At 33.8% G+C, this 12,326-nt stretch overlaps 1 long non-coding RNA gene across 1 annotated transcript; it reads right to left on the minus strand.

Annotated features, from left to right (window-relative positions):
• Positions 1-6,922: 6,922 nt before the first annotated feature.
• On the minus strand, positions 6,923-11,034 carry LOC143064352 (uncharacterized). Its single transcript, XR_012975229.1, has 3 exons — positions 10,758-11,034; positions 7,564-7,632; positions 6,923-6,993 (listed from the first exon to the last, which is right to left on the minus strand). It is a non-coding gene; the product is annotated as an uncharacterized LOC143064352 (long non-coding RNA).
• Positions 11,035-12,326: the final 1,292 nt, after the last annotated feature.

A 12,326-nucleotide genomic window follows, 5' to 3' on the forward strand; every position in this document is an offset into this window, starting at 1 on the left:
AGAAATTATTTGTAAAACAAACTTGGGACGTGTTTGACTCGTGCATCTTAAGTTAACGTAAAGGATTTTGTCTGTAGCTACATTGTATCAAAGAGAATTTTAAATCCCTTGACATAAAGTTATCCATATTTTGAGTGAGAGGTGGGAGATTTTTCTATATTGCCCCCACCCAAACCCCCAATAAAGTAAACGACACTGTTAAAATCTTATTCAGAAATTCTGGGTGGGATTTTATTCTATTTACGTGAGGGGGTCGGGGTGACACGGTGTGCTCCTTTTCCCAAATTCCTCTTTTCTTTTTTTCTTCTGATCCCATCTTTATTGTCCCGTGAATTTCATTACCCCACTTTTTATACTCCTATATCCAATATCCCATTGCACTTCAAGTCAGTTGTAACCTCAATCCCCCTATATATCACTTCGAGGGCTACTTTCAAGATTCCGGCATTTTCGAAATATAACTAAGCTAAATTTTATTCAGTTAGACAGGCAATTGTAAAAGCCTTTCTCAACTACTCTTGGCGAAGTTGCTTTGAACATATTTTCCACCATATACACAGCTATAGCGACGGAGTCGAATAACTCTGTAAAACTGTTTCCCCGATCACTTATCTTTATTTCCCATTTTCTTTCAGTTTGTGATTTAATTTTTGTTTAGTCCCTTTTACAAGATTATGTCATTATATGAAGTACATATACTACGCGTACCCTGTTCAATTTACAAATATCAAAAACTGCAAAATTTATCACAAATATTGATATCATCGGCCATTTTCAGCCATGATCTTAAAATTGGTAATCAGTGATCGGATTACACGCGACCCCCTGGTGTTGCTGAAGATAATATTTTTTTAGATTGAACTTTTGATTTTGCCATTTGATTGGGGACTTTCCTTTTTGAATTTCCTTGGAGTTCAGTATTTTTGTTATTTTACTTTTTACACCCACTTCCGAACGCACAGCATATGACATGCGCATTGTAATGGCCGGACAACTTTAGCCCTGGCACTTTTCGTCCGGCTAGCCGGACAAATAGCCACTCCGAAACTTACAAGTTCTTACATCTCAAGTCCAACGACAAGGGCTATGGTAGGAGAGGTGGGGGGGGGGGGGGTGAAAAATGTTTTTGAACACTAGAGAAGTTTTCTTGTTATACCAAACCATGTTTTCAATAATTGGCACACTTTTTGTTCATCCGGCATATGGTAACTCTAAATAAACTTTTTAGATTAGTTTACTTATTTAATTACAGATCGTATCTACCCGTTTTGCAATTGCTGTATCACTGACTCCTTCAGGGGCGGATCCAGTCATTTCACAAAGGGGGTGGGGATCCGCCACCGCCCTTGCATCTATTCCACTAGCCGCGTCTTATCATGTTAGTTGGTAAAGTTTTGATATCTTTATAAGGCTGTTTGGTGGTATTTTTTTGTTTGTTTGTTTGTGAGATTAACATTCACCATTTGCTTTACCCAATTCTGAACGTGTTTTTTAACAAACTGTCCGGGGTTGTCGTCAGTAGCGAACAAAACGCAAAATTTGCAATAAATTCCGTCCTGTGAAGTTGAATAGCCAATGCATTGGAAATAGTGCAGCCACGCATATAAGAAGCATCTTTTTAACCCGTACATTTCACGTTTATGAAAAGGAAAAGAACTAGGTGGATTCCAGTTTTCATTTAAATGCTATACATTTGAGCACTAGGTACAGATGTAGAAATAAAGTTTGCAATATCCTTATTTTCAGTGTCAATTTCTAAAAAAAAAATCTTATGTATATGATAGGGTGAAAAAGTTTTTTCTTCCAATTTTAATCATAAAACCAACAAGTAATAAAATATAGTCTGGGATAGCTGCTTTTGATTGTCTTAATTGAATCCTTTGATCTCTAATTATCAAGTTACCCTCAGGCCAATGTAATTATGACATGTGTATATTTAACGGAGTGTGGCGACAACGTGTCACCCTATATTCAGTGCTGGATATTCAATTTATAGTAAAGATAACATTAAAACAAGAAATGGTTAAAACAAAAATTATTTTAATATTTTCAAGCGGGGGGGGGGGAGGGGTGCGAACCCCCCCCCCCCCCCCTAAATCTGCTAGTGAAGTCTATAGTATTCCCAATTCTAAACTAAAAGGCAAATTGAAAGATTATTGGTATTGCTTTGTTTCATAATAATAATTGTCAACATAGATACAAGTATCTCGTCTTAGGGAGTGATAAAATCTACTTTGTAAATAATCACTCTGATTCAAACGAAAAATTCTCTGAAACTGACATTGAATAAAGTTTTTATTGGTATAAATATTGATTTTGTTATCAGTATATTAAAAGCAAACGAAATATAACTAGTATGTTATATTATCAGATTATTACATGGCATTTTTCATATCGCATGTATTATCAGCCCTAGGTTCAATATCAGCCCAAGAGCCGCATGGCTCGAGGGCTGATATTGACCGAGGGCTGATAATACATGAGATATGAAAAATGACATGTTATGATCTTTTTATCATATGCTTCAACAATGGAGAAAATAGCAGATTCATATATTGATCCTTTTACGTGGTTCCCAAATAGAAGTTCACAGATTGAAAAGTTTATGGACGTCGGACACACATTTAGTACATTCGATATCAAATCTTTCTACCATATGCCTCAACAGAGGAGAAAACAATTTTAATATGGACGACTCGACAAACCAAAAAACTTTCTAAATTATTTTTGAAACTTATAAAGAATGCATTTATTTAATAATTTGTTTGTTTGTTTGTTTTTTTATTTATTTATTTATTTATTTATTTTTTTTTATTTTTGTACAATGTACTTTTCAGTATCTAAATAATTGTTTTGTACACTATTTGGTAATGTTTTTCACTGAAAACGTAGCATTGAGGTGTATTTTCCGGAATTTGCCGAGTATCACCGGAATGCCATGTGATAACGTTACGGAAAGGCATGTGATAACAATCGAAGCATGTGATAAACTTTTCGTATCAGCCCGCTAAGCACCAATTCGAAAAATATGAAATTTACGTTAATTTAATGCTATTATCATACAGTAAAAATCATATGTTATTTAGTCTAAGTATATGATAAACATATACACATTCATGGATCTACAATCTGTCGATACCTGTGTCTTGGCATAGCACGAGGTCATGTTTTCTCTGACTGTTTATGACATCTTTACACTAAATTCATTCGATGTTGCATGTGTACGGATTGATAATTTAGTCTTAGATGCATGATTTTTTTTATTAGTTGTTAGTGGCTTTGATCTAGTCGTCCATTAACTGCGAGTACTCTCAAACCTGTTCCTAGTGTCTTTTTTGGGGGATGTACAAGTACCCGGCCACGCCGGTCGACTTGTGTTTTTGTCCATCTGACGAGTTAAGCCTTTTTCAACTGATTTTAATAGTTCGTTCTCATGTTGTACTGTTATACCACTGTCCCAGGTTAGGGGAGGGTTGGGATTCCGCTAACATGTTTAAACCCGCCACATTATGTACGTATGTGCCTGCATGTCCCTTGTCAGGAGCCTGTTATTTAGTGGTTGTCGTTTGTTAATGTGTTACTTATTTGTTTTTCGTTCATTTTTTTATATATAAAGTGAGGCCGTTAGTTTTCTCGCTTGAATTGTTTTACATTGTCATTTCGGGACCTTTTATAGCTGACTATGCGGTATGAGCTTTGCTCATTGTTAAAAGCCGTACGGTGACCTATAGTTGTTAATTTCTGTGTCATTTTGGTCTCTTGTGGACAATTGTCTCATTGGCAATCATACCATATCATCTTTTTTATTATATTCATTTAACCCATTGACAGCAAGCCTGGATAGACTTAAGTTCAAGTATTTTACTTCCTTGGCTGTATATGCTGTATATATATAGTATGTCGAGTCTAATGCATTTTTTAAATTTTATTTTACTATTTATTGCTTTGTAATAATTTTTTATCCTATAGGTCTAGTGCTCTTGAATCATATAGTATGTTGAACCTTTTTTATGTTTCTATGTCTTTTCACCTATTTTATTATAAAGCATTGCTTTGTACAAATATCTTTCGATGTATTAAATTCGAATGCTGTACGTACATTATGGTGTTGACAGTTCAGTTTATGTGTTTTATGCCTGTATGGAGTTTTTTTTTATGATACTGCTTTATTTGTACAGCTATTAGTGCATTCTTTTACCACATCTTTACAATCTGATTAATTTGCAGACTTAAATTAAATAGCGTGCTCGTACTCATATGAATATAACGAAACCAGAGAATTATATTGCAATGTTTGTATAGTATTAATCATCATGTAAGTAAAGCATTTTAGACATTGATTGGTGTATAGGTCTTGTGTTTTAAACGAAATTGGTTTGAAGATTTGTTTCATGGTCATATGTGTCATATGTGTTCTTGATAACAAAATCCTGAAATAACCATAGTTGTCAAGAAGATAACATGCAAATAACCGGTATGCAAATATAAGTAAAAAAATCAATACAAACAAAAGAAGAAAATATGTACTGTAATTCAAAGTAACATTTAACAGTGGTGCCCTTAAGATATGCACCACTGCTTTTCCTTCTAACAACCTGCTGCCTGAGATTCAAGCTAGAACATCGCTATTGCTTGCTGCACTGCACAGCATTTTCTTTCACTTTTAAAACATATTATCTACATCGGCAAAGGATGAGGTTTGTGCGTGCAATGGTAGAACTGGTTTAAATCCAGCACATTTTGTGTCCACACTAAGTAAAAGTTTTGGACAATATGTTATGCTTTGCTATTTGTCTTTCAAAAGAAAAGATCTACAATTAGTCGACTCCTTTGTCTTGTCATTGCACTAGGACATGTTTCTCTCTGACTGTTAATGACGTCTTTACACTAAATCCATTTGATGTTGGATGTGTACGGATTGATAATTTAATCTTGGATGCATGCCTTTTTGTATTAGTTGTTATTGGCTTTGAACTTCCTGCCAGTAACTGCAAGTACTTTCAGATTTATATTTAGTGTCTTTTTGTTGTTTGGATGACGGTACAAGTATACCCGCTCACTTCCACGTGTTTTTGTTATATATGCTTTTCTTTTTGTATCCATCTGATGAGTTAAACGTTTTCCAATAGATTTTTTGAGAATTGTCTCATTGGATATCATACCAGATTTTCTATTTTTATATATCATCATATCTTTTTTCGGTGGAGTCTACATGGTGCATATGGTTGATATGGTCTGAAGTACTACATAATGTTTTCGCTTTTCTTCTGTTTTCCAATGTATTTATGTTACTATAAAAAAGAAGATGTGGTATGATTGCCAATGAGACAACTGTCCACAAGAGACCAAAATGACACAGACATTAACAACTATAGGTCACCGTACGACCTTCAACAATCAGTGGGCAAAGCCAATACCGCATAGTCAGCTATAAAAAAATATTCCGATAAGACAATGTAAAACAATTCAAACGAGAAAACTAACGGCCTTATTTATATATAAAAAAAAGAACGAAAAACAAATATGTAACACATAAACAAACGACAACCACTGAATTACAGGCTCCTGACTTGGGACAGGCACATACATAAATAATGTGGCGGGGTTAAACATGTTAGCGGAATCCCATCCCTCCCCCTAACCTGGGACAGTGCTATAACAGTACAACATAAGAATTGAACGAACTATAAAAATCAGTTGAAAAAGGCTTAGCTCATCAGATGGAAAAAAAATACAAGTGGACGTGGCCGGGTACGTACATGTATACATCCCGAAACAAAAAGACACAATGAACAGATCTGAGAGTACTCGCAGTTTTCTTACAGTTAGTTCAAAGCCACTAAAAACTAATAAAAAAATCATGCATCTAAGACTAAACTACCAATCCGTACACATCTAACATCCAATGGATTTAATGTAAAGACGTCATAAACAGCCAAAGAAAAACATGACCTTGTGCAATGCCAAGTTACAGGTATCGACAGATTGTATATGTATATGTATATAACATACTAGTAATATTTAGTAAGCTTTTAGTTTACTGATAACAAAATCAATATTTATACCAATAAAAACAATATTCAATGATCTTATTACAGTGTTGAATAGGTAACATTTTAGAATAAGTTTATTTAAAGGAGCGACAAGTTTACATGGATCATTTCTAAATTTCCGGGCACGGTTAACAACATTTCCGTAAAAATGAGGATGTGCTATCCCGTTTGAAATAAGTTTTCTACAGGTACAACCAAACTTCAAAACCGTGCAAATCTTTATATCTATGGAAAAATTAGTAAAGGTTTTAAGCAATTTATGCAGTAACGATATTCCTGGTTTAATAATTAACCAATAATACATAGATTGCGTTCGTTAAAATCAAAAACGTCACAACAGACACGGGCTATTTTCATGCACGTGACAAATGCACGGTGAATATTTAATTGCGCTGAATATTCAATTTTCGTTTTAATTCATAACACAACTCATAACTATAGTTTACTATGCTTTTCTTGTCTTGATTTAGGTACATTTATCAACTCAGAATTGGCGCGATATCATAAAAAAGAATCAATTTGTTAGGAGTGGGTTTTTTTCATGTTTCGAGTAAGAAAACGCCTATTTGAAATAAATTTCACTGATGCGTTTTGGAATGAATGAAATGTACATGAATAAAAATATGCAAAGGGGTATTGCTTTTGGACTTCGTGTAAAAATTAGCGTATGGTCTACTACAAAGAGAGATAATTCAACTTTTTCCCCATGAGATAAAGACACGAATTTCAGTATTTGGAGGAAGTATAATTTTATACACTGACAACTTCACAAAACTTTATTCTATCTGAAATTATGGGAATTTGTATGAACACTGGCAATTATATATTATAATATATTGTTCTTCTATACGGTATAATCACAATTATCAACGAATTGTCATCATTTTCTTGTGACTTTTTGATCCTTAGGAGGCTCACGTGGTTTCCACCATTCTAATTCCTGAAACAAACAGAGCACAAAAAACGTTCAAATCTATTTCTTAATAAGCATGGAGATAGAGGGTCATACATAACTCTTTTGAGACTCAACTTAAAATACATGTAAGCACTAACAATGCAACATATGCATTGTGACCACAGGCACTTGTCTCAGAAAAAGGTATATACTAAGGGAATTTTTTTCTGAGACAAGTGCCTGTGATTAGGACTATATAAACTTGAGTTCTGATCTAAAATGAAAGATTTAAGAATCCTACTCTTATTACAATTTATCTTCATAAATGAAAGATTTAGAAACATCACATCTAATTTTTATGCTGCCGGTAGAATCACAATTCCATAGTAGTGAAAGTGAAAGTCAGTTCAATTTATGGTGAAATATATACTGCTGTAAAAGATTTAACTTTTTGGAAAATGTTTTTTTTTTAAAGATACTCCTATTGTGACATCGAGCCGACTAGTCTTTGTTCTTATTCCAAAATGGCGTGTGCTTAAAAGGGATTGGCTCAGTTTTATTAACAGAAGTTGAAATTGTTTGTAGTTAAGCATCTATGTTCGAGACTAAACTTACCTGTGCATCCTGAATAAGAGCGCAGTAATAACAAAATGTATGCACACAAAAATCTTTTAGTCTGTTACCCTGTTAATTGAAGAAGAAATGTATATGATTTATTTACTTTTATTTACAGAATCTAGGTGTGTCACTATCTTAAAACCGAAGAAGATATTCTGATATTGTGTGATGGCTTATATATAACGGAATTTGACGAGACTGTCATCAAAGTGGGAGGGTTAGCGCTATAAAACCAGGTTTAATCCACCATTTTCTACATTTGAAAATGCCTGTACCAAGTCAGGAATATGACAGTTCTTGTCCATTCGTTTTTGATGCGTTTTGTTATTTGATTTTGCCATGTGATTATGGACTTTCCGAATTGATTTTCCTCTAAGTTCAGTATTTTTGTGATCTTACTTATTAGGATCTGATTTTTTCATTAACGGATGAACACGACAAGTGCCACTATATTTGGGAATTGTTTTGTTTCTGTGCTTGATTTTGATGAATGGTCTCTTGAATCACAAGGGACAGATGCCTTCAACCATCGAACAACTAGCTAGTTTAAAGCAAAAATCGGTTAAACTTTCTAGATGGTTATTGTGACTTACAAGATCACATTTAATTTGTACTTATAAATATCAATGTAAACACATTTTCAATGATAATTTACTTTCATGAAACTCCATAGTCCGTCATATATATATATATATATATATATATATATATATATATATATATACAATTTGTCAAATATTCATAACGGCCTTTGTAAGGCGTGCGTGTTTTCTAATTTTGGTTTGGTTTATATGTTTCAGAGTTTAGTGTGACGCCAAACTATTATAGTCAACGTTTTTGTGTATGGACCAAATGAATCCCGCCTCTGGTTACGGGATATTCAAGATTGAAACTTTATTTCAACTCCTATGTTGCGTTTTGTATACTGCAACATTGTTTAATTAGTACGCAAATCCCGGAACCCTCTTTTCGGAATCCCGAGCAAAAGCCCTTGTTCTGCGATAGAAAATTTAATTATGAACTCAAAAAGACATATAAAATAGCTCGAATTGCAACTCGAGATCTTAATTTATCTAAATGAGACTTAAATTCGAATCTTACTAAAACTCTACCTTGAGAATTGACTCAAAATTGTAACTAGAAGTCTGCCTTGAAATATGACTCAAACTCGAAGTCCAACTCGAAACTCTATGCTAACTAGAACTTTAATTCTAAGCATGACTTGAATTCGAAAACTAACTCAAAGTGTAACTCAAACAGTAACCCGAACTTTAATTTGATCACTAATTAGATGGATGGCCACACGCATTCAAGGCACATACAACATGGAAATCTATTTAAAAATAGAACAGTTTTTTTCCGAATTGATCACGTGGTTTTACCTCGTCAAGTAATGGGATAACCACATCAAATGGAATGACAGGACCACATCAAAGAATGACAAGACCACATCAAATAATGAAACAATCACATCAAGTAGTGTAAAATCGTCAAATTTTGAAACATCATTACGTAATGTTAAAACCATATAAAGAATTATAGACAAATCATCAACAAATACGAAATAACAAATCCAAATCATGTAATGAAACAACTACATTTTACGTTAAGTCACCTACACATCAAGTAATGTTAAAACCACATTGACTAATGACACAACCATATTGTTTAATGGTGAAACCACATCGAGTAATGACAAAGCCATATTGAGTAATGACAAAACTATATCAAGTCAATACGAAACCATATCATGTTATATCGAAATATCATTAAGTAATGACTATTCCATATTGAGTTATATTAAAACATCATTACTTAATGTCAAAACCATATTAAGTAAAGACAAAATATCATTAAGTAATAATAAAACAACATAAAGTAATATCAGAGTTCCACATAAGACAGCTGTGGCGTTCCATAATAGTCTTGGGCTGCTTTCTGCTCTTTGGTAGGGTTGTTGTCTCTTTGAAAAAAATGTTTGAGTGACGCATTCCCCGTTTCCATTCTCAAACTATACCGAAGGCATATAGATTCTCACTTATATATACTGGACAATGAAACGGTGCTGATTACAAGGAAGAATATTTTTCCACGTGTGTTTCTTCTCTTTGAAACCCTGGGCTATTTCTATTACGCATGAATTTTTTAATGCATATTTTCAATCAGTAAATTGAACGGCACTTACAGCGTGTGCTGGTTTGTTGATTGTTGTTATTTTGGGGAGGAGATGCTATTTTCGCTTTGATTATGTTTTTGTTTCAAGACATACACAGTCGTTATACACTCTTCTTGTAGCCTTTATAGTTACTATCAATTAGCTTATATAGCGGCCATTGATATAGAGAACAAGTGCACGTACTAATTGCATTGTGACAACAACAAGGAAGTTCAGATAGAATACGTCATGTTGTCGTATACTAGCAAGCGTTGCCAAGTCTGATTAGGGAAAACATTTTTTAAGTGGCTAAATTAGTAATTATATCGGTTCAATGCTTATTCCAGGAAACAGAACGGAAGATAAATAACATATCTAAGTGACAGGTTTTGTATATGAAAAAACATTTTTTTTTATAACAATTTATATTCAAATTTTAGCATTGATGCAGTGTAGCGTTTCGTTACATTTTAAAAACGATCACGGTGAGTTAATCAACACGAAGCTCCTGTTGGGCATTTTTTGCGGCTAAATATACAGACATGCCAACTATTCTCATCTATCGGTTGCAGACGATTTTTTAAAAGTTAGCAAATATAAAAGCAAACATTTTAAATAATGTGCAATCGTTAAAAGAATAGAGTTGAGAGGGTTTGTTTTGCTTCGTGCTGAAGGCCTCATTGTGACGTTCGGATGAAGAACAGCAAAAAAAGACGATGTTCCATTCCTCTTTCGTGTTTTTCTGCTTTGCATGTGCTGAGTTTGTGTTATGGATGGATACCCAATACCCTTTGTTTCTTCTATTTCGTTATATTAACTGATATTTTGCTCATACTCACATCAATTCTGTTCTGTTCCCTTATCCTGGTTCTCATCACAGAATTGTAATAAGATCCAATAAATGGAACGAAGAAAAGTACCCCTAAAGTTTTACAGCTATACCCAACCTCCTCGGCATTTTTACCAGCAACATAACAGGGTGCCACATATGTCATTAAAGAGAGGTAAGAGTTTTTAAAACATCCAAAAAACTCACTTTTCCACTGCCCCATAATAAGAGAATAAGTTTTCCTTGTTTGTTGATATCTACACACACTAAGGTACGTGCACCTTAAGTTTCAAGATGTGTCGAAAATATTTTTAAAATGCATATTTTAGTTAAATTAATGGAGTCTTTGTTACATGTGGTAAATAAGTTTTCCCTTTCAGTGCACAGGCAACAATGATGTCCTTCATCTTTTTAAATTGTTTTTATAAAATTTAATTTGATGTAAATTGATATATAATTATATACTGTGTGTTTGCAACAAACATTTGTTGTTTAATCTTCCCGCCTAATCGATATTTAAACAAAAGCAACACCATTAATATACGGGTATACTTACATGGTCATCGTATACTTTCTTCATGGTTATGAATCAGATTGGACAGGCTTGTTGTCAATATAATGAAATTTGTGTAAAATTCTCATATTCTGGCTGTGAATAAATCACAATTGACAAGCTAGGTGGGGTATAAGGCAGCAACCATTTGATTTTCTGGGGGGGGGGGGGGGGGGGGGCTATGGTTTTTTTTGGAAAAAAAAGTTTGTTTCCAGGTTTTGGTGAAAAAAATAATTTGTTTTGGACCCTGAGAAAAAAAATTGTTTGTTTCACCCTCAGCTCCCACTATATGTAATGCTAAAATTGAAAGAAAAAAATTGTTTTCGGTTTGTCGCTAAAAAAATAGATTGTTCTTCGCCGAAGGCGAAAAAAAAAGTTTGCACAGAAAAATCAAATGGTTGCTGCCTAAAGAAAACCGGAGGAGACGAAAAGGGACAGAAAACAGAGAGAAAAAACAACAAACGACCATTAAAGAGGGGCGAAATATACCATAGGGACAGAAACTCAATGATCGAAAATAAACTGACAACGCGATGGCTAAAAAAGAAAAAGACAAACAGACAAGACACAACATTGCATTGAAAACTAAAGCTAAGCAACACGAACCCCATAAAAAATGGAGGTGATCCGGAAGGGTAAGCAGATCCTGTTTCATATGTGGCATAAAAGTTATACAGAACATATCCAATAATCTCAGTGGAGTGAACTTCAATGCGCGGTAACTTTTTTGTCGCTTGTTTTTAAAATCCGACGAGTATTAAGGCTTCGTGACCATGCATTGAGCAATGCCGGTGGGTTGGATTTTTTTAAAATCCTAAAGTCATTGTCTCTGCACGGTATTCATAAAGACACACGACCGATTCCAAACGTTTCAAAAGAAAACGTATTAGTTTCAGGGTAAGACAAACAGTAAAAAACAACAATTGCAATTTTAAAATAAAATGTCTCAAATGGTAGTCTAAGGTTCTGCTCCACAAGTTTCGCCAATCTTCGTCAAAATATAAGGGGAGACACGGCTTTGTGAAACAAAAAGAGACCTAAATGATAGAATGACCAAACTTTTGTATTTCAACGACTGAACCCTTTCCTACTTGCAAGAAAAATACTTGAAAAAAGCAGTATTTAAATCTGAATAGACTGTATAATCTATAGATATTTAGATATATCTCCTGCTATTATAACATTATAAATTTCATCTTTTTGAGCTTATCATTTTTTTTTTA

Source organism: Mytilus galloprovincialis, chromosome 2 (assembly GCF_965363235.1).
Source record: "Mytilus galloprovincialis chromosome 2, xbMytGall1.hap1.1, whole genome shotgun sequence".
In the NCBI taxonomy this organism is placed as follows: domain Eukaryota; kingdom Metazoa; phylum Mollusca; class Bivalvia; order Mytilida; family Mytilidae; genus Mytilus; species Mytilus galloprovincialis.